The following is a 21153-nucleotide window of genomic DNA, read 5'->3' as shown; positions in this document are numbered from 1 at the left end:
TGGCAGCTGTCCAGGGGTGTTCCGAGGGCATCGATTTCAATGAACAGGTTCCCTGTGCTGTTGCTCGGGCACAAGTTTTGCCCTGAAACAACCTGAAACAAACAAGCAGCCGTAAAAGACTCGCACAGCGTTTACCTTGCGGGAATGAGCAGGGTCGCCATCTGTTTCTAAAGCACGCGCGATAATTGCAAACAGAGGGCGCCGCTGCTAGGTCCCACAAGGTAAACGCTGTCCATGCAGGAGTTCCAAGAAAGTAGGGAGTGATTCCAAAAGGAAGCAGCGCTTGCACGCTGCGTAGGCGAGACCTAAAAAATCTTGTTTTACATCACACTTCAGAATTACAAAAAAACCTGCATCATTTTGCTTTCCTAACTGCTGAATGTGTACAGTTAATTTACAGGTATTTACATTTTTTGTGTGTTAGGAAAACATAAGATCCTCCAGCTTTCCTTTTACACTTCGTGTACACCAGCAGGACTGTCACATAATTCACTTTATTTAAATTTCTCTGACTGCAAAGAGAGAGTAGTTCCTAAACACCAGCCTCGGGTTAAAAAATATATATAAGCAGCAGAAGATAGCGCTGACATTTGACATCTACTTTTGGAGATTCAGAAAAGGGGGTGGTGATGGACTGAGTATCTGAATTAAGCAGAACACTCCTACCCAGTCAACAGATCAGGGCTTGATCCATCACCGTTTTTTAGCTCACTGCACCATCCCAGCTCAGAACCTGGCTACATGCAAATTAGTCTGACCCTGACCCAGTGCATCATGGGAACAGGGCAGACCAAACTACCAAGCCAATTCTTATACTGGAAAGGAAACAAGCTTCCGGGGACCGGTTTCTGGCATTACAGCCGTCTTCGGCCCGGCTTGCTTGAATCCTGATGGTGCAGTGAGCAAGGGACTCATGTCTGAGCATACCCTTCCACGCTTATGGTGGACAAAACGATTCAGAAAAGGGGGTGGTGATGGACAGAGTATCTGAATTAAGCAGAACACTCCTACCCAGTCAACAGATCAGGGCTTGATCCATCACCGTTTTTTAGCTCACTGCACCTTCCCAGCTCAGAACCTGGCTACAGCTTTCCTTTTACACTTCGTGTACACCAGCAGGACTGTCACATAATTCACTTTATTTAAATTTCTCTGACTGCAAAGAGAGAATAGTTCCTAAACACCAGCCTCGGGTTAAAAAATATATATAAGCAGCAGAAGATAGCGCTGACATTTGACATCTATTTTTGGAGAGCAGGAAATATTTCACCATAAATACAGAATTTAAATGTAACTTTATTTATTGCCTGGACTTTGGCATCCCACCAAAAATCAACTTGCGACATCCACAGTTTGGGAAACACGGACTAAGAATGAAATTGTGTGGGTTACAATTTTTCCTGAATCTATGCTCTAATGAGAACGAGTAAGTCGCACACTGAGAATCTGAAGCTTCACCTGTGATGTTTCCTGCTGATAGGTGTCTGGAGGATTTTTCCTGGCGACAGTAACCTTGGGGATAAATGCCGGACCATTTCAACTGGTGGCTCCTTGTAGCAAGGTAGAATTATTATGTGGTGTGGCTGGGAGATCTTACCATGTAATATTAACACAGTACCCAAACGTGGATCTCAGATTTGCACTAGTAATCCTTAGCTCAATCCTGGTAGAGTGGCAGAGAGCAGTTAGGCATACTTAAAGGAACATGTGTTAGGCATTTCAGAGTACCAACATGGACAATAAGTAATTGACATGAAATAAACTAAATGAGACACCAATTTATAAAAATGTAAGCTTATTTTTATATAAGTTTAGACGCCAAAACCAAATCAGTACAAGCAGGATAACCGGAGTTATCGATTAAGTGTTTAGAAAATCAGTACTTCACAGAGCTGTCAAACATTGCGGTCAGTCAATGGAGAAAAAATTAGGTGATACTACTGTTCGGGGTGAGTGCAGAGAGAACCATATGGAGTTACGGTCATTCGGATCCTCATACCAAGCATCAATGGTCAGGATAATTGTGAGAAAATTGCGGCAGCACGTCTAGCGACCTATGAATACTTTCCCTACTGATGAAAGAGGAATCTAGAACCACGTGTCTAGGGATACGCTTGAAGAGAATACTGGCACTGGCCAATGAACTACGAGAACTGTGTATTGAGCGAATAACACTGAACCACATCAACCATGATGCAAAGAGGTAATTCAGCTGTGACGTGTCAAGCGATGTGCTCCAACCCCCTTTGTTGACTGTTTAAAATGGCTCTCGTGAGCCGTGAGCCGACGAGCTCAGGGGCACTTGCTTGCTGAGAGTGGCACTATTCCTGAGAAAATTGCGGCAGCACGTCTAGCAACCTATGAATACTTTCTCTACTGATGAAAGAGGAATCTAGAAACACGTGTCTAGGGATACGCTTGAAGAGAATACTGGCACTGGCCAATGAACTACGAGAACTGTGTATTGAGCGAATAACACTGAACCACATCAACCATGATGCAAAGAGGTAATTTAGCTGTGACATGTCAAGCGATGTGCTCCAACCTCTTTTGTTGACCGGTCAGGATAGTTTTACCTTGCCCAGGGGGTCCAGGTGCAGAGGTGACTTGGCTATCCTTGGTGCTAAAGAACGGGAACCGCAGATGCTGAAAAAGCTGTACTTGTGACACTCTGTCACATGCAGGTTAAGTTTAGGGCAGCCCATTGAAGGTTAAACTTGGAGGGGCCCCTGGACAAGGAATCACCAGGCAGAACAGCTCTACTTAGCTCAGGGGTCTCAAGCGCAGAGGTGTTCCTGGCTATCCGTGGTGCTGAACGGGAGCTGCAAGGACTGATTTACCAGGCATGCCAACACAGGCCAAAAGGGGATGAAAATACTAGACAACTGCGCCACAGAGGTGGGAGGTATAACTTGCAGCATACTTCCCTCCTTGTGGGGTGTCAAGTAAAGTAGTTAGCAAGACCACCAACAAACCTTGGCCACTGCAAATAAAGCAGTGAAGCAAACCACCTTCCAAAAGTCTTGGGATTGCTGTAGAGGGCTGAGACTCACTAGGGGTTACAAGACTATGCTTCCCAGAAGGCACCTGTCCAGTTACTTTCAGGTGGATCCTTGACAGAGCCTGGCAGACAGTCCTTCTTTGGATCTTGGAAGGGCAGTTTGTGCCTTCCAACTACAGAGGACTACTACCTCTAGCCATAGGGAGTTCTGGTGAGGTATTTCGATAGCAGAAGGGTTCACCTTCATTTTGGAACCTGTCTCTGGCCCGGGACGAGTGTTGATCTGGCGCTTGCATGGGGGCTACCACAGGTGCAGAACTTATCACCTTATCTTTCTGGACCCCTGGCATTCCAGATATTGGTCTCTTCTTTATCCTTATTCTTTAGAGCAGATCTGGAGTTGTGGTGTCAGGGGTACACCGTAAATCCTAGATTTAGGGGGTGTTTAGAGGTGTGAGGGTTAGTAGCTAATGGGCTACTAATCCTATGGCTAATCCACCCCTGAGGTGACCACAAAAGGGAAGGTGGGGGGGGTCGTTTTTGGTCACTAATCTGACCAGAACCCACTATTTTGGGGACTTTTTAAGATGGCAGGAGCACTCCTCGACTGAACAGGCCAGATAGCCCACCCTACAGGTGTGGCCAGCCTTTGGGGGTTGTACACCTCATATCTAATTTTCCACCTGCTTGCAAACATGAGAGCATGGGAGGAGGTCTTTGTTTCCACTGGGAGATAAGTCGCTTGCATATTAGAGGCGCTGTGGCCTTTGAGGCTCATCGCCCTGATGTGTCATTCACTAGCCAACCTGGGAGGGCGAAGGTGTGACCTCCTTCCTGCCCAGGCCTTTTGTCTCCTTTCTATGGGAGTGACAGCACTTCCCAGCAGACGGGCAGACTTCTATCTAGGTAGCAACTGTCTCAGAAAGCCCGCCAAGCACAGTGACACCGGGGCAACCCCTGAGGATGCCACCGGGTACATGCAAGCTCACCCTCGACACGAGAATCGTGTTAGGGATGAAAAAGCACAGTGTTGCATACCAAACACAGCTAAATTTGGTGGTTCCATAATGGAACTGGCTAACTCTGGGTCGCCCGGTAGCCAGTCCATATTAACTTATTGAAAGCCTTTCATTTACAGTGATCTTTAAATGGAAGGCTCACTATTGGGACATATATGGTTGCACATACATGTCCACGCTATTAATATAATGCAAAGTGTGTAAGTGTGCAGTGAGGTAACCCTGTCATACATGGTGTATGCAGGGTCAATCTTGAGCACACAAGCTGCTCGCTCAGGCTGCTATGGCAGATCTGCTCACTTTACTTTTACTCAGGTGATTCAGGGTGGCACACATAGTGCAGCCCTGGTCACCTCTTTAATTCAATCAATTACCACAGCACCTAGAGTTAAAAGTGTGTGGGGGGGGGCGAGGTGGGGTACCATCCAAAAAGGGCTCTTTCATCCACTCCTCCACAGTGACTGTCTTCTGGTATAAAAGGTTTACTTCAGGACAAGCATTGGTAATGTGAAGCATTACAAGTAAATAGCATGGGAATAGATATGTAGTTGTATGAAAGCAAAGAACTGTAGAATAATACAGGTAGAGCTTAAAAGGTCAGGTGACAGTTGCACGGTCAAGTCATTCCTAAAAAATCCATGTAGGTTAATGACGGTCTTTTGTCAATCTGTGCTGCAGCCAGAGAAAAACAAACTATCTAGTTATCTAAGACACTTTACTAGCATTCCAATATCATGAGTGTGTCCCTGAAAATTCAAGCTTAGGCAGCTGGATAAACAAAACGATCACTGCTGGGAGAGGGCACGCCTTTTTTGTGGAAAAAAAACTTCTGCCCAATCCAAATATGTACTCCTGGCTCCCAACATGTGGGCAAAGCTAAAGCCCCTTTACAGTGATGCTCATAATATTGTGTGGCATATTATGGTGTGGGGACAGCTGTGTTGTCAAGCCGGACCATAACAAGGGAGGTCTCAAGGCATTACTGGTCGAGGGCAGTACAACGATAACCATAACGGGTAACTAAGGAGGTCCAAAATCAAAACTAGTAAGAGAGGAGTCAGCCCTCATTTTCCAGGGGGTGAAGGCTCAGAATTGCTTCCAGTCGCTATTCCAGGTGAAGTGCAGCCATTAAGAGCTGGCAGAACAATCTATACCCGGGGGAAAAGATCAGCATTGTTTCTCTCTCTATAGGAGTTTGGATTTCCAATAAATTGCAATGCTGGCATTTGAGCTAATTATCCTATCAAAACAAGGCTAAAGTGCATTGTAAGAGAATCCTGCAGTACAAGCTCACAAAAGCAAGTAATAAACCTTCCCAAGACCAGGTCACATGAGGCAGAACTCCCTCAGGACGGGATCAACGAAGGAGCTAACGACTTATCCAGTGGTAGATTAAGAAGGAAGGTAAGATCCCTCCAACAATATGATGCAGCTTCCAAAACATGAGCACTCAGAAAGCAATGAAAGGAGGAGGCAAGAACATACCCAACCCCTCATAAGTGATACCAGTAACATCTCCGGTCTGTGCCTGTTGACAAACTGAAGGGAGTGTCCAAAACAATAAAATAAGGTGGAGGCACAACGGAACTAGATACTAAAGGGAAGGCTCTTGAAAATTAGATTAAAAATGAAAGAACAGCCACTAAGGCACTGATCACTCAAGAAGGAAAGAACCAACACACTTGATCAAAGGATGACGTGGTCTCTACACGTTTACTCACAGAGGTAAGAACCCATTCACAGCCTCATTACTGGAAACGAGAATCTGTCCAGACCAGCTACACAAAGCAGAGAAAAACCACTCAGGTCCCCATCACTGCCAGTAAGGATTCACCCAGGACCAGATTGCAAAACATGGCAACATGACTCTGGCCTCATCACAGAGAGGCCTCAATAGAATTCTGGCATTTGACTACAAAATGCACCTCATAAACACCTACCTCCCAAACTATGGAAAGCATGACAGTTTTCATGTACACAAAATCATAATTACCAAATAGGATTTTTCGTATCAATATATAGGTCAACATTGTGAAATTAAACTCTTAAAATAGAAGGCAAATCCATATCATGTGTAGTTTGGAAATGGTAGGAATATATGTAGTATTACATCTTTTTGATGACCGGCAAACTTGGTTTTGGGATAATACAAGCAAAATTTAGCCTGCAAAACTCTTGAGTTCTATAGCCTTTCTAATTAAAAGTCAATGTAACTAAAAAGGGCAGTTAACAAACTCGCTGGACAATTAGGAAGTTTCCTTACAAATCCACAAATTAGGTAATGTAGCCTCAACAATACACTTAAATATAAACTCTTGATTATCAAACCTACTGGGAAAAGAGGAGTGGAACATAGCCCGCTCACCGCTAAAATGTACACTCCATACAGATGCACAAGAGCCTCATATCTGGAGACTTCCCTTTTAAAGTCACGATAAAAGAGAACAAAGCACGATCAAGGTTTGTGATCTTAAAAGAGTCACATTAGACTAGTCATAAAATGAGACTATATGATCAGCTGTCTTAGTGGCACTGTAAGGCTCAACACTATCAAATGTTTCTCATGTTATATACAGGGATATAACACAGGCCCCTGCAGCACAGGGGGGCCTTCAACCCATCAGAAACCCCATTCAGCCCAATGGCTATGAATATTTGCAAGATATTGGAGACTTGGGACCCATTATCACAATCTGCAGGGGTGCAATCATTTTTCTTTACGCCACAGGTTATATGGATGTAAATTCTTTAAACGAATCTGGCCCGAGGTGTGGTCTGTCACAGTCGAAGCAAGCAGAATAATAATATTCTTTTAAATCAAAAAAGGACATTGTTCTAGTAACCAAAAATTTAATCAGCTGTGAGGTTAAGGAGCAGCCAAGAAAAATACCTACAAAGAGTAGACCCATCATAACCTTCTGCAGGAGTTATTCATACTAGAAAAATGTACAGCAGCTTGGGTCTACATCCATATTCATATGCAAGGTACTGACAACACAGATTTGCAGATAAAAATAAACACAAAAATTCAGTTATATTTCTAAAAAGATTGCCTCCAACCTTTATTTACTCTGACCAATTATTCATTATACTGTAGCAGCGCCAGTTAACTGTTCAGTTAAGTCCTGGGTGGATACTAACCCTGGGCGTAGTACTTCGCTACGCCCATGGAGTGGACGTAGTGTTGCCTACTTCGCCATTTGCGAAGTAGGCGTAGCAGGCAACACTACGCCCACTCCGTGGGCGTAGCGAAGTTGCCCGCCACCCGCCTCCCTCCCGCCCTCCCGAAATACTTAAATAATGTTTTTAAAAAGAATAAACGCCACTTACCTTGTCGGCTGCGTCTCTGGGGCTCCCTCTGGTAACTGCGCCGCCATCTTGGATACTAATGCGCATGCGCGGCCGCCCGCGCATGCGCATTAGTATTCAAGATGGCGGCGCGGTTACCAGAGGGAGCCCCGGAGACGCAGCCGACAAGGTAAGTGGTGTTTATTCTTTTTAAAAACATTATTTAAGTATTTAGGGAGGGCGGTAGGGAGGGCGGGAGGCGGGTAGTGGGGCTACGTGAAGTGCGTGGGTGGACGTAGTTTCTGTCCCACTTCGCGTAGCTTCGCTTAGCCCCACTATGCCTACTACGCCCAGGCTTAGTGGATACCTAAATTATCCTGATGTTGTTCCAGAAGACCAATATAATATAAAATATCCCTTCTATCTTTCTATAAGACTTACCTATACAGATTATTATATATTAACTCTGTACTTGTTTCACTAGTGTAGTGCAATGTTGTGGTTGTGTCAAGTCAAATGTATAAATATTGTGCTAAGGCAGTGGCTACAAATGTATGTAAAATTGTGAACAACAGTATCCCAAAGAGAATAGTAAAATAAAAAACACTCAGGTACTGATTCTGGAGATGCTAACCCTCGCAGTGCTGGTTCATAGAAGAGGAGAACCCACCCATCACCTCATTCAATAATCAAACACCATCATGGTCTCCGCACTGGAGAAGTTGAAAACTCATCCAAGACCCCAAAACACTAGAGAAAACAACTCTCTCAAGACCTAATCAAAGGAGGAAGTTAGAATCTCATCCCTGATATGATCTCAGAAAGAAATGAGAACTGATTCAGGTACAATCAGAAAAAAAGAAATGAAAACATGCCCAGTATCGGATCAGTGAAGGATGCTGCAACTCAACGGACCGATCACAGAAGAAGGGGAGAACCCATTCAAACTAAGGTGAAGGAGGTAAAAACTCACCCAAGACCCAATCACAGAAGGCAATCGCCAACCAGGACCTGGCCACAGGAGGAAACAACCCACCCAATTTTGATTAACTGTGTTGATAAGCCAAAAATTACCTTTACACAGGAGGACGCTGGGAACCAGCCTAGGCCCTCTTGCAGAATGAGTCAAGAATCGACTCCAGAATAAATCACAGTCGCTGAGAAGCAATTAAGAGCTGGCCTGATCTTAGGAGGCGAGAACCATCCTTGAAACTAATTAAAAATTGGCAACTGAACTCTCCTGTTCTCGCTCACACCCGCCATCTTTTAATTCCCCTATTACCATCCTCTTATCCTTCTCTTACTTCTTTGTCTCAGCAACCCATTTGGCACAACAAACTACTTCGCATTAAAAACCGATCTTTTTTCTGGAAATCTTGGAAATCCAAGGGTTTGTCATGGATTTCCCAACTCCTACTCGATAACACTCCCCTAACCTTTGCTGAACTTCAAACTCAATTTCTTCTTCCCAATTCCTTTAAGAAACAATATGATCTTTTAGTTCCGCCTCTTCACCAATATCTTCAATCTCTTCCCTCTTCTTCTAATTTGGCCCACTCTTCCTCTACTATTTTCCCACTTTTAGATACTTCTCCTTCCGCTTCTTCCATTTACAAGTGTCTTATAACCCCCTCTGAACGTCTCAAGACGAAGACTGAATTGGCCTGGGAACAGGATTCAGCAAAATCTTGGCCTGTCTCTTTAGGGGATAGGCTGTGGTTGAAGATTCCTAAAACGTCCAGAGCAGCTAACACTACCCAGACTCTTTACTTTATATACCAGCATTTATTATTATCCCCGAAAAAAAAACTTCATTTTCCCCTGACCTCTCTCCTAAATGTTGGTCCTGCCCTTCCCAGAATGCGGATTTACTCCATATGCTATTCCTTTGTCCCAATATCACTTCTTTTTGGCAATCAGTTTGGTCCCGTATACATGTCATTTTTGACATCAAAATCCCCTTCTCCCCCTCTAATGCCCTTTTAGGGTCCCTATCTCCAGATTTGCCCCGCTCCCCTTCTCATTTTAAGCTGCATGGTTTATTTTTGGCTGTAGCCTTTCATCTAATTACCTCTAATTGGAAGAACTCCACAAAAATCAGCTACTTGGCATGGTGAAATGCTATTTGCTTTCATCATAGACTTGATACCAACTATGTTACCCCCATTTCTCTTGCAATAAAGAGAGATTTATTATGGATTCCACTTACTACTTATTTGTCTAAGCTTTCTTCCCCAGTTTCCACCACTATCGTTTCTCATAGAAATTCATCTGATAATGTTCAGAAACCTCCATGATTATTTTTCGCTTGTCCTTTTCCTGTCGTTTTTTAATATTTTTTCCTGGACTAATTGATACTTATTGTCTGTTTTTACTTTTCATTCCTTTTGCCTATTTAGCATACAATGTTATACTGAACAATTTTGCTTTAGTTAAAGTGTATTCTGTTCTTATTATTTTCCATTTTTCTTTTGCCCCCCCTTCCTTGATTTAGATACAGATGTTTATTGATTGTTTTATTATTCTTCCTCAATATGCTTTTTATTTATCCGATTTCCTGTAACTTATGTTCATTGGATGCATTGTTATTATATCTTCTGTTCTCTGTTTTGATTCAATAAACTCGAACTTAAAAAAAAAAAAAATAGGCAAAAGCCTAAAACTAAGTCAAAAAAGCAAAAGCCCATCTAAGGTTCCTAAAACAGAAGACAAAAATCCCCAGGGGACTAAGTCAGAGAAAGCACCAAGAATCCACCCAGGATATGATCAATGAAACGGTGCACAAGGGTTTCCCAGGCAAACGTGACATTGTGCCCTTGTTTCACACATTTTGCAAAGGTTGCAAAACGTTTTTTTAAAAACTGAAAAATTAAAACGGTAAGTACATTTTACGGGTGAAAAAAAGACTTATCGGGGTAGATTTCTCTCATGAAAAGGCTTTTGCTTTTTGCCTACAGCTACAGTGTTTGTAAAACTCTGCAATCTCACAAACTGCAATGTTTGTAAACTTAAAACTTTAATTTCTCCAAGATATTACTGATTTCACAATGCAAAAACCACCCAAAACCGAGTGGATCAAACTACGATCTGATCAGAGGACGGGAAACCTCATCCTGGACTTTATCACAGAACCAACAAAAGAGCCTGAGCATGTAAAACAAGAACTCACTAATAAAGTACTGGTCTCAGGAGTAGAATAGAATCAATCTGAGATCTAGTTACCTCCCAGCCCTTGATCACAGAAGGTTGAGGGCCCATCCAGAACAAATCAATGAGCAGTGAATAGATCCAGAAACATCCCTATCACAAGAGAAGGTAAAAAATTACAAAAAGAGGTAGCATTAACCCACTAAGGTTCTTCAAGACAGGAAATCCTAGACAGCAGAGACGAGAGCAGAGACGAGACCCATGCAGGAACACATTATAATAGGAATTCTAGAAATACAAAACGCCTGATTAAAGACGAAAGTGAGAATGTTCAAAATTATAGGGGACACAAGATTTCAGACAGAATGTATGCCAGGGTCAAAATCTTGAAGGGTGAGAACATAAGCACGATCTTAACTCGAGCAGAAACAAAAGTGAGAAACCACAGAGTACTTGATCACTGAAGACGGCAAAACAACTGGGGATGCAACCACATGGGCTCAAAGGATTTCTATCTCTCTGAGCTCTGCATTGAAAGACTGACGTTTCGACACCATATGCCTGAACAGAAGACAGGGGTGTTGCTTGTCCCAAGATGGGATTGAAGAAGTTGAGCTGCAGATGTCAACTGTGAAGCACACCAGTGACTGGAGCTATGGGAAACACATAAGAAGTCAAGACCTTCCTTGTTATCTAAAAATGTGGAGGACATTTCCCCCCACTAAACAGCCCGGCCTCCGATGGCACGAGCTTGAGGTCTAAGGTAAATAACAGAGGGAACAACTTGGAAGGCTGCAAGAGGGTTTACTTTACTGCCCAGGTGGAGACAACGATGAATGAGTTTATTTGGCAAGGGGAAAGGTGACTGACAACACCCCCGCTTGCTCCTTTGTTCTACCAAGTTACGACGGTGGCTTACGAACGAAAGAGTTCAATGGTCAAAAGACGGTCCAGCCAACACCTCTGAAGGAACTGACCACAATTTAGCTGTAAAAGGTGGCCACAGATAAAAGTGAGCAGCTGCTTTGAGAGGCTGTGGAAGTGCTGCCTTAGCAAGCAGTATTTTGAGGCAGCTCTCAATTGATGCAACGCTATGAGCATCTTATAGCGGCATTTGCAGTTCTAGTTGGAGCAGCTTTGGTCCGAGCTTCATATGGAGCTTACTGCAAGATGTTTATTTTACCCTCTATAGATTATTGGGGTGTTACGGCACCCTCTCAATTGCTGACTGGTTGGCAAAGGAGTCACCAAGATGGAAGGGCTACAAGTACGTATAGGATGACGTTTACTAAAAAGGCGGAGGCCTGTAGGGGCCCAGGAGGAGTTGATGTGCAGAGCACAGGACCACATTTTTAACAATAATGTTAGTTAAGTAGAAGGTTTATGTCTTAGGGAAGTTATCCTGTTCAACTGTGATAAATGAGGCTGGAGAATTTGAACGGCTAGTAAGGTGATCGCCGCTCAAGGTGGCATTTGATGTAAGATTATTTTCTGTGCCTGCCATTCTGCAACCTACACCACTGTCCACTCTCCCCTACGCAACGAACTTTACTTGCATCATATATCCAACAATACAACAATCGCTCCCCTCCTATTCCTCTCTCCGCCTGGCCCCCGATCTCCCTTACACAACCTTGGTAGCCCCTGGGATGCTTCTCAAACTTTCTGGTCTGTTTTTCTATCACAGATTAATGTAATCACACCCCTCCCTTGCACCCGCAATTGAACTTTTTTGAACTTTTTCTGAATATGATGAAGCATTGATGAGACTTTTCATTTTAGGCAAACTAAATAACACTGGTTGCAAGAGAGAAACTTTGAGGAGAATGTGTTGAGGATTGATATGCAAGCAATACTTTCTTCACATATGTTGACAGTTGAACGGACCTCTAGGAGTATGGTATAATACTTTCATTATGTGGTGTAAAACATATTACCAATAACAATAAAATTACAAAAAGAGAGACAATGACAAAACCCGGATCCGATCAATCAGAGACAGTAAAGGACCATTTAGTAATGGATCACAGGAAAGAATCCACCCAGAACATGATCACGAGACAATAACTCATCCAAGACCAAGTCAAAGAAGCTAAGGATTCACCAAAGCTCCTGATCACAAACAGAATGAGTTCACCTGTGCCGTAATCTCAAGAAGTGAGAACCTACCCAGACCACTATCACATATAAAAGGCACAACCTCACCAAGTTACCCTTACCTAAAAAAAAATCAAATACTCCTATTCAGACCCAAATGTTTTGTTTTATACCTAGATTGATGAAGATGAATAACAGAGCAGGAGTAAGTGCAAGTAAAGCAGGAACACTGCTTAACAAAACTCTTTACGTCTGCAGTGTAACAGCCTAATTCTGGAGGCTAAACACAAGAGAACTCATTTTCTCACAAATGAAATACAGTTAATCACATTATGTTTGCATCAACCAATCCACAATTGATCATAAATGCAACACAATGACAAACGGATATGCAGGTCTGAGTATGGGACACATTTTATCCACATTATGGACCTGGTGTGCAATCGTCCATTCACAAACCAGGAAGCATAATGGGCACATTGACTGGTTTGTGAACACACATGCAATATGTGATGCAACCTATGAATTACTTTGCACCAGGTTGCAAAACGACCTGCTTACTCTATTTTAATTAGTTAGGCCCTAATTTGCAACCCCTGTGATTGGCTACGAATGCAGGAATTGAGACTTGCAAGTGACGTCTGTCCTTTGACCTGAATTTACATTCCCAAATGGGAAATATATATTTTTAAGCTGCTCATGTTCATTAAAGGGATTTAAAATGATTACCGGTTGTGAAGATATCAGGGGAGTAGACAATTTTCCAATGACTGCTCCCCCCAAAGCAGCAGGCAAGTATTAAAAAGGTGAATCAGTTACTTCCACAACAGGGGATTGTAAATGGTTTTCAACAAACCTACAGTCATAAAACCATTGATCGAACAGGAGAGGGGGACACCACGTTCACATCTATTTGTGATGTGGAAAGAGTTGCAAAAGTCATTACATGCGTCAGAAAGATTTTTCAAATCGTGAATGGGTTATGTGGTCACAAACCCAGTATTTTTGTGAATTTCAGGGTTTGCACCCACAAAAGAGTTTATTACATCAGGCACCCCATCTCCTTTACTGACCAACCATCAGGTTACCAGGACAATTCATGTACTTATCTATGATAAGAATAGTAGTATGCAAATGCTTCTTTACTGAACCGTCCTTATAACTGGACATCCAACCACATGCACATTAACTTTGGTGGAATTCGGGGTCAAGATCTTCCCCCCAGTAGGCATCCCATAAAGTTTTCCACATAAAGCACAACACTTTCTTCTAATCTTCCAAAGTGAGCCAAACTACTATCAATACCTGGAAAACACTGAACAGGTTACAGCCATAAAACCTTTCCCCGCTCATTCTGTTCACCACACCGAACTTAGTCATTTCTACAGTTCTGAAGTGTATAGAGTCAGCAAGTGAAAATATGCATTGTTTTCCAAAAGTACATTTTGCTGGCTGCCTGTGTGGAATGTGGAACTCGCACATATAGCAGAAAGACAGGCCATAAATGCATGCTGATACTGACATAATATGGATAATACTTTCACAAAAATAATTTCATCGGCGTTCAGGGTGAAAAAAATGTACCTAATTTTCAAAACGTGCATAAACTTTCTATTGCACATTTCCACCACAGCAGTATTCCATTTAAAGAAAATCTAAAATATTTTTCAATATTATGTATACGGCTTTAGTGCTATTGCTAATTAACAGAAAGCTGATCTTTCCGAGTTGAATTTAAACACATGCAACATCACTGCTAGTCGAACACTGCTGCAAGAACAGGTTTTCATGTGTATTTTGTCATCAGACGATAAGGTCCAGACCCGTTCAGCAGAAACCCTTTGTCTGCCAGTGGGGAAAAGGACTGTTTCCATCTATGACAAGATTTTTATCTAGGTCTATAATATGTTCAAAATCACCTATTCAGGGACGCAATTTCAACTTTATACTAGTAGGATAAGCACTAAAATAAACACAGCTAATGGCAAGCTAAGTTTGAATTACTCACAGTGGTTACAATATAAAAACTCATCCAAATGTTTGCAAATCTTAAAGAGTTTTTAGCCATTTAGAATGCTCCCACAATGCTCCTTGGTGACATGCAAATATTTCCAAAAGAATAAAAGCAAGATTGGTCATTGTTTGCCTTCAAAATAAAATGCTTCTAAAAAATACTTGAACTTAAAAAATAAAAGATGGAGGTTACAGTGTTAAGATATCCTTAAAATTAATTTCAGAATAACATAAAATAAATAGTGATTTGAAAAAAATCTGAAAGATATACGCAGATTTGCTACACTGTAATACAACTTTCAGTTACAACTTTAAATGCTATTTCTCCAAGACATTGTTTAATAAAATGTGTCTGATGTATTCCAATATTTAAAAAATAATAATCGTAATAATCGAAATGTGTAAAACCACCATGGGTAAGATGTAAATAAAAAATAACAGGCCCAAATAGTAAGAACATCACACAAGTGTACATGCAGCACTACAACAATGCATTGATACATATTTATGACTGAGGAAATAATAAAAAGAGTTTACAGAAGTAGGTCTGGAAGCCATACTCAAATATATGTGTGCAGAGGTGCAAGGGGGCGGATTTACAGGGCAACTGCAAATTCATATGACAAACTTTTTATTCAGGGATAAAAAAAATTCTCATACGGACCAACTCCTTTCCCTATTCCACCTCCTTTCTATTTGGAGGGGCAGGGGCCTCTTTCGACCTTGAAAAAAAATACTGACGTAAGCTTATGGATGGGCACATTTTCATGGAGCGTTTCAGCCCCATAACTACGACTTCCCACCTATTTCCAGGTCCTGTGGGTAAAAACATTTTTCTCATTTGATTAAATTCTCATGAAAATCTTCATGCGAGTAAATCCTTTTACGAGTGAAATTCCAAATGTTACAATTGCAAAGCAAACCTACAGATGTGAAGAGCTTTGAGTACTGGTCCATAACATTTTTCACTCCTAGATGACTTTGCAGAGTTCATCTAGGTTTCAAAGATAAACAATGCATTGATCTAATGCTTGCAACACACTCACATTTATGGGAAGTAAGGAACTGAGGCTCAGTTTGATGAAAAAGCCATCTGCCCAAAAACCACACAATGTGGTCAAGTGGAGTAGATCAAACTGTGAGTGGTCATGTTGCTCCTCAGTGGCAAACTAATTTGTGGATAAAAATAACGTAGCTTAAAAGTAAATTAGTGTCATTTGCAAGAGGTTTCCTCAGAAACTAATGTGAGATATGTATACATGTATATATAGGAATGGCACAAGAGCGTTTCCCTAACTGAGGTGTAATTTAAGCTATGGCATAATGCGAGATATCAGAGCGTTGATGCAATGAGAGCGCTGCCATAATCTGGGCACGTGGGCAGATCTACTAAAGCCCAGGCGCCCATCTACCCTTCAGCCCCACACACATACCCTATAGCACTTTCAGCTGGAGGAAAAAGCTCAGGCCCATAGCCAGATCTATATTTGTAGGGGGTATGACCAAACATTAAAACTGTGTTCTATAAGCGCATTCTTTCCCAAATACTGGATGCACTACTAAACATCATTTTTAGTAGGCACGGTGAGACATGGCACCGCACACCTGAACAGAGCCCACAAGGAGGGTCAGTCCGTGAAGAACGATGTAAAGAGGCGAACGCGAAACAGGCAGACTCAACCTGGCACTGCCAGCGAGGCTGAGCAGCCACAATGTCGGGGCTCCTCGGCTCACTTAAACGCCACCGCCCCCCAACTTCAAAGTGCGTGCTCAGACCGAATGACACACGGGCGGAGGCGCTTCATTTTAAACGTTAGTGGGTTTGTGTGTGTGTATGTGTGCTCGAGAGTCACAGGACGGGCAGCGCGAGGCGAACACGTCGTTCAATAATAATCAGGGCCCAAATGAACAGGATAGGATGCACCGAGGGGCAGGCACCCCTGAGCCGGAAACAAAGGCTGCGCCGTTGATGGGGGCAGCCTGGCTCTCTCTCGGGGGGGCGCCGCGAGGGTGGGCATGCGAGGCGCTAAGGTAGGCAGCGGGCGGCGCCACTCATTCAAGCAGTAGGGCGGGGGGGGGGGGGGGGGCGCAATGCCAGTCAGACAGGAGGGAGGGAGTGAGTGTGTGAAGGTGAGGTCGCGTGAAGACGTCTGAGCTCGGGGACCAGACAGGAGTGAGGGGGTGTCTGCGATAGACGGGGAGGAGGGGGTGGCAAGTGCCAGAGATTGCCAGATAGCGTGAACTGAAGTCTGGGAGGGAGATGGCCCGCAGGTGCTGTGAGGTGGTGTGGCGAGACGTGAGATGGGGAGGGTTGCCTGAACTGAGGGGCATCACGAAGGGGGCACTGGGGTGCAATGTGGCCAGACGAAACAAAATGCGTGCGTGTCTGCCCTGCGAGGTGGGAGGGCTTCGCATGTATAAGTGGTGTGGACTGTAGTGAGGGGAAGTCTGCCCTAGTCACGTAGAAGCGGTCCAGACATCAGGAGGAGAGGGATGCCTGAGCTGAGGGGCATAAAAAAAGTCACTGGAAGGATTTGTTGCCAGTGGATGAACGAGGAGCGAGGAGGCAGTGGTTTACACACCGAGCGAGGTGTGCAGACAGAAGTGGGGGGGTGTCTGCTCTAATCCCGTAGAAAGAGTAAGAGACAGGAGGAAAGAGGGGAAGGAGCATCAAACAAGTGACTGGGAGGTATTGCAGCCAATGGATGTCTGAGATGTTAGGAGGACATGCTTTACACATAGAGCGGAAGCGAGGAGGTGTGTGGATTGACGTGAGGGGATATTTGGACTAGTCGGTGGTTGAAGTGCATAACAAAGTATGGTACAATGTGGTCGGGTCAGTGACTGAGGAGAGGCAGTCCCAGACAAGTAGCTAAAAAAAGAACATAGTGATCTGCCACTATTTTTTGGGCCTTTCGACTTCTGGTAGATACATAAAAAGCATTGTGGTTATGCAAATCGTTGTTTTAAAATTCTTTTACAATATAAGATGGGATGCTGAAAAATGGGTAACCAGATTTAGCGTTTAAGATCAAATAAGTGCCTTCAATGCATTTATATTTTCAAGAATATGCAATCAGACTGTACCCAGTGCAAACCTTTTTTATATGTTTCCATTAGAAATACAGCTTTATCACCACAAAGCTTCAAATACCTCCCACCAATTAATGCAACATACTGCTCCCAAGCGGCCTTTAAGTCTGCTGATGAGCCAACTGCACACATTTACATTTATTTGAGGTAATAGGCAACATGACAAGGCTGGTTTTTGTTTTCACTGTGTGCCTCTCCTCTGGCATCACAGTACAGGAGACCCTCATCCCTTTCATCCAGGGGCACCCCTAAGGTAAGATTTAACCATCCAGTGACAGTTGTTTCTTTAACAGAAAGAACAGGGAGCTGATTCAGTGAAAGTAAGAAAGATTAGGAACCTTGTACCCACTAGATCCCGCCCACTTCCACTATAGGGCCTAGTCACACAAAATGGGCTTCGAGGTGGTGTGGAGAGGCATGGGTTGAGAGGGGTGCCAGGGCTGAGGAGCAACAGAAGCATAATAAGCTTGTTCATGGGTGTTCACTTACTCTGCAAACTTCACACAATGATACATTTAACATGGCTTTACTATGCATTTGTTGAAGTAAACTTTACTACATCCTACAACAAATACAGGTAATTATTTTGAGCCTAGAGAAGCAAGTGTAGGGTAGAACCTGTACCACTCCACAAGTGCGCATAATATTTTGAAGTGACGTTCCATCCAAGAAGGTGTTCACGTAGACCCCCATACATGTGAGGTTTCAAAGTAGCACAGAAATGTATTTCATACAAATATATGATGGGAAAAACAAGGTAAAAATGAAAGATAGGAGAAGTTTCCAAATAATATTGTAGACAGAAGACTAGCACACCCGTCTGGAAATAAAAAGAGGAAATCTATATTAGCCTGCGATAGGCCGTGGGAAAATGCTAGGATGGATAGAGGAAACAACACAACAATGTTGGGCTGGTGGCAGAGACTACAATGCAGACATTTGCGATGAACAGGTGAAGCCATGGCCATAAGATGAATGAGGAAGGTGCAGCGCGACACTGAGCTGCTGATAGCAAATAGGCATTTTGGGGCCATGGGAAAATGTTGAGCTGGCATTCAAGAGAGAATGTCATGAAGACGGAGGTTGCCAAGCAAGATAGATAAGATGCAGCACATGGAGGACGTTGGATAGACACAGTAATGGAGCCCAGGGTGGATGATGAGCTGGCAATGGTCGGAATTTTGGTCAGCGATGAAGCAAAGAAATTATGTAGAACGCACGCAATGAGACGCTACATGCATGTTGACAGGGCACGTAATAAAACAATACTGGGGCAAAATCATAGGCTCATGAATCTGAACAATGAAGTCAAGAGATGGTGCAAGTGTGCTCCAGAAAGAAACAAGTTGGATAAACAAATACAGGAAAAACTCAACAGCGAGAAGTTACAGTATGAAAGATGTGTGATCACAGTTAATGATAAAACAATAAGTTAATGAAGATGGCTAATGAGAAAAAGAACAGAGAGACTGCCTGCACTGGACCTATGAATAACCTAGGTAACAGGCTAACAATGGAAGCATCTTTTGAATTGAGTAACTAAGATGGGCGCTAAGAAAAATGAAATTGAGGACTGCAAAAGCGAAAAGTGTTTGGTGCATCACTGGATGACGGACTGAGGATCATGGGGCACAGAGTAATCAAAGTCATTCTGATGAAATAATGACAGAACTTTGGATAGTAGAGCATGTAAACAAGGTAGTGGTACCAGAGAGATTAGATTGAAGTGGACGAGGAGATGATATGAAGTTTCTCAAATTATATAGCAATGATGCAGATACCCACAGTGATACATCAATACCTGGGATGGTAGAGAGTTACAGGAAGTGTTTGTTGAAGACATGGTCCATGAAGACATGTGACTTGTGATAGTGACAACATTTATTAGAAAAGAAATACAGAGGAAGGAGAGCATGGATAGAAGTGTTATTTCTAGAATAATTATATGTTTACCTGTAGATAGACAAATGAGGTTCAAGAAAGCGTAGATAAGGCATTAAAATGTCTAGAGAAGGAGCAGGAGACCTGATTGGGGGAACTGGTTAGGGGGACTAGCCAGGTACAAAAACTTTTGGGAAGAACATCAAGGGTGCAAAATTGAACACTGAGCAGAGTTACGTATTTAAGCTATAACAGTGATTTTGACAATGGTAGTGAATGCCAAAAATTGATCATCAAAAGGTGATGTAATTAGATCGTTAGATAGTTCTACAAAACAGACTCGATAAAAGGGACGGTGATGGCGACTGTACGTTTAGATGGTTTTGACAATTATGATGATGAGAGCAAAATGATGGGGCCACGGGACGACGACAAAGGAGTAGCGAGGATATCAGTGTGGTGGGAAAGATGTTTTAATGAGGGTGGCCCTGTAAAATGGTAACACTGTAGTGAAGGTGATGCTTTAGTGAAGAATCCCGGCTGCAGCGTCAAGATTCTCTTGACAGCACAATCCTCAGTACAGTTTCAAAGTGCATGATGGTAATAAAGCGACTTGGGGGGGGGGGGTGATTAAGTGCTGTGGAAGCGGATGAGGCTGATGCTGTATGTAGCTGGCGATGCTTGCTGTCTGTATGATGCTTGCCGTGAGAAAGGTAAGAAGTGAGGGTGATTCAGTAAAGATCAAAGAGACTTCAGTGATGTTGATGCTGCAGTGAAGAAGTGGATGAAGAGCTGTAGTAAGGGTGTTGTTGTGGTTATAGTGTTGATGATGATGAAGATGATGATGAAAAGCCAATGAGAGGCTAGACTGCGGTCAGGGAGGAGGGCCAAGGAGATGAAGGGCTCATGGTGATTTTGACGAAAGGCTATATGGATGAAGATGGGCAGAGGTGGTGATGAAGAACCGAGGAAGATGATGGTGAGCCGTAGTGATGTTGATGGACTGACGTGATGACGGTGGGTCCAGGCCCGCCCCAATGCCCCCGCAGGCCCCTCCTTCTCCAGGCCCCAACTCATCCCCGGCCTCACCTGGCTGCTGTCCCCGGGGAGGATCCACCGGCCCCGGTCTGACTCCGTGTCCGGGACGCGGAGGAGGGTGTGGGAAGGAGCGTTGCACGGGATAGAACGGCGGCGTGAGGGAGCCGGACTCAGACACTGCGGTACAGACAGCAGCCGGCAACCAGCAGCACCGGCAGCGGCGGCACACAAACAATGACGCTGATTGGGCAAGTGCCAAAGTCTGAGGTCCCGCCCTGCGCCGTGGCCAGGAACCCCATTGGCTGAAGGGGGTGGTACAAAAGAGAGACTGTGTGACTGATCTGAAGTCCTGATTTGATACCCTTATTGTCAGACTATCACAGGCGGTGCCGAAGAACGTTACTCTAACCGATTGTTCACATCGATTGGATTACAGTCATGTCAATCCATTTGTAATGAAAGCGGTCTTTATCACCACCGCCCACTAGATGACTGACAGCAGCGGTACCCTGTCAAAGGGACGATTCAGTCAGTCGGCCCTCACATCCCACGACACTATTACGGGGTAGGCATAAT

The 21153-nt window shown here is 43.5% G+C and overlaps 1 protein-coding gene across 3 annotated transcripts in view; it reads right to left on the bottom strand.

The window, feature by feature from the left end:
* GATAD2B (GATA zinc finger domain containing 2B) overlaps window positions 1-20834 on the bottom strand; it is a 283029-nt gene extending 262195 nt beyond the window's left edge. For all 3 annotated transcript variants that reach the window (XM_086947557.1, XM_086947560.1, XM_086947553.1), the window contains exon 1: window positions 20629-20834. The gene's annotated coding sequence lies outside the window, so the exon portion shown is untranslated. The remainder of the gene's footprint in view (window positions 1-20628) is intronic.
* Between the last annotated feature and the right edge of the window lie 319 nt (window positions 20835-21153).

Source organism: Lissotriton vulgaris, chromosome 12 (genome assembly GCF_964263255.1).
Source record: "Lissotriton vulgaris chromosome 12, aLisVul1.2, whole genome shotgun sequence".
Classification (NCBI taxonomy): Eukaryota; Metazoa; Chordata; class Amphibia; order Caudata; family Salamandridae; genus Lissotriton; species Lissotriton vulgaris.
This window is presented reverse-complemented; position numbering and strand designations above follow the sequence as displayed.